At 42.6% G+C, this 2500-nt stretch overlaps 1 protein-coding gene across 3 annotated transcripts in view; it reads right to left on the bottom strand.

The window, feature by feature from the left end:
- Nucleotides 1–2500, bottom strand: part of pard3aa (par-3 family cell polarity regulator alpha, a) — a 657729-nt gene that overhangs the window by 69960 nt on the left and 585269 nt on the right. The window lies entirely within an intron of this gene.

Below are 2500 nucleotides of genomic sequence, written 5' to 3'. Positions count from 1 at the left end.
GGTCAACCAATCAGGTGTCAGTTCTACTGGCTTCAACAGAGCCAGGCGGTGAGAAGGGCTCGTGGCTTATGAAATGAAATCTGGAATGTTAAATATCTTGATAAAGCAATGACCTCTGGAATAAATTGGGATTCCACTGCATTTCATTTATAGATCATTCGTTTTTTTCCACCAGCCATAGGTCACAATGTTGACATTTTCCTCTTTAGCATTCGTTATTCAACCACACTACATCTATCAAATGGATATAGCCTATTTGGCGAATCTAAATGGATATTTTGCCTCTATCTTCAAGTAACAGGAATTAACAGGACAGAATAAGGTAGGAAATCTGTTTTTCCCCCTAATGTGCTCGCCGAAGCGCTAAGTTTACTATTTGGTGGTAATGTTGTTGTCAATGTTGTTATCGATGTAGTTGTCTACTTGTCTTCCGTCTAACTAGCCATCACTTCAACGCAAAACACCTGTGCTATCCTGTCACCAAGCGAACACCACTTTCAAAAATGCACACCTTTCCTGAATTCATGGTGGCCTGCCAGGGTGGTTTAGTTACCATATGTAATGTGATGTGTGTATAGGCTATTCGCTTGTGTTTGTTGGGCATCTGCGTGTGACTGGAGTGGACAGTACAGTGCGAGGCAGCGAGAACAGTGTCTGGCTGCGCAAGCTACTTATTTGTAGAACCTAGTAAGCTAACATTTAGCTGCGCTAGACAAGCGACATCCAATAGAAATATAAAGCTAGTTACAACCATCTGGAAAATGTAGCGAACTACAGTACAATCTACTTCAAATAGAAATTCAAAATTACAGCATATTTGTATTATTTGGGCTGCAAAACTGACATCTGAAGACAGCCTGTTGGATATGAGAGCCCCATATGATATTTTTGGGCATGTTAATGGTCAATCAGCTGGCCTTTTGCTCTCCTGTCTTCCCCCCGTGTGTGCGCATTTTGCATCGTCATTAGTTCTGCGAGTTTGATTGCGAGGTTTGATACCTGTCTGAGGTAGAGTGACCTAGCGCATGAAAATGTCAATAGAAACAAAGGTGTGGACAGTCGGGTGTATGATTTGATTGCTCGAGACATTTTTGGGAGATAATAGTCCATGGTCTGGCAAATAGCCGTCTTCCTCTCCTGCCTGCAGTGTGTGTGTGTGTGTGTGCGCGTGTGTGTCTGTCGCGTTTGAGAGTTCCATTGGCGCACGAGCATGAAGACCCATAGTTGCGCATGGAAATGTTCCGTTTTATTTGTTCATCATTTTGTTTTAACATCATATAATGTCATGCAGATAATATATCAAAAGTCGCGGTTAGGACCTCGCGTGGCGACTGATACAGTGCCCCCAGACCCTCCTACCACCACAGTTTCTCCGATGACGTTTGCACCCCCCCCCTTTTTTTTTTTTCTTTCTTTTAGCTTCCCCAAGAATCTTGCTGTAGCGCCGCCTATGCTGAAAGCCTTTCTATATCATAGGATGCAGTGCTGCTCCGGTCAATCGGCTACCACTCATGATTGGCCGATACTGGCTAAAAAATAGCCTGATCAGTATCGGCAGAAATATGCAGATCAAAAACCCTGATCACATGACGTACATTTTCTAATGCGAAATGTGTGTACAGAAGAACCTGCAAAAGGGCCACAGGACGGCCTACAGGTGCGTCTCGCAGGGTTCCCACTCTAATTCAGATATAAAATTCCATGATTTTCCATGACTTTCTAGACCCAAAACACAGAATTTACATGACCACTTCCGTTAAAAAAAAAATGGCGTTAAACAGTTTTAAAAAGTGTGAAAACTGAAGATTATCATCACCAGAGCCGACGCTGAGCCACCGCCAGACTTAAGTGGGCTCCTTTCATTCTAGAATGTTGCACTTTACTATGTGAAACCAAACCGTCTCTGGTGAAGCATTCTAGTATAACCAGTAAGAAACAATGTTACACACCAAATGCTTTTGGTTCTACACAACTTAAGAAAATTCCATGATATTCCATGACTGTGCATGCAAAATCTTAAAATTCCATGACTTTCCATGACTGGAAAAACTTTTATGAAATTCCATGATATTCCAGAAATTCTATGACCCATGGGAACCCTGGTCTCGACAACACTATGGCTGAATCTCAAATGGCGCACTTGTGCACTTCAGTGTTCAGGTTTCAGTGCGTATGCCGTATTAGTTACGCACTGAAACATAGTGCCTGAAGTGCACAAGTGCGCCATTTGAGATCCAGCCAATGACTTCTCTTGTCTGTAAAATCATGGGATGTAAAGCAGAACTCTGAGGTGTTGTGGCCAAAGAAAAGACTGAGTGACGACGTACAGCAGAAGTCGCCTTATTAGTAGATGAGGTGGCCTGTTCTTGGCATGAAATGCTCATCTGAACTAGCAGTCTAGAGGAAATAAGAGTATTATATCTCATATGGTTTATAAGGTGCACGCATATGCATACTCACATACCCACACACATACATAGATGCACGGATGCAAATGCAT

This window comes from Engraulis encrasicolus, chromosome 9 (genome assembly GCF_034702125.1).
Source record: "Engraulis encrasicolus isolate BLACKSEA-1 chromosome 9, IST_EnEncr_1.0, whole genome shotgun sequence".
Taxonomy (NCBI): Eukaryota; Metazoa; Chordata; class Actinopteri; order Clupeiformes; family Engraulidae; genus Engraulis; species Engraulis encrasicolus.
This window is presented reverse-complemented; position numbering and strand designations above follow the sequence as displayed.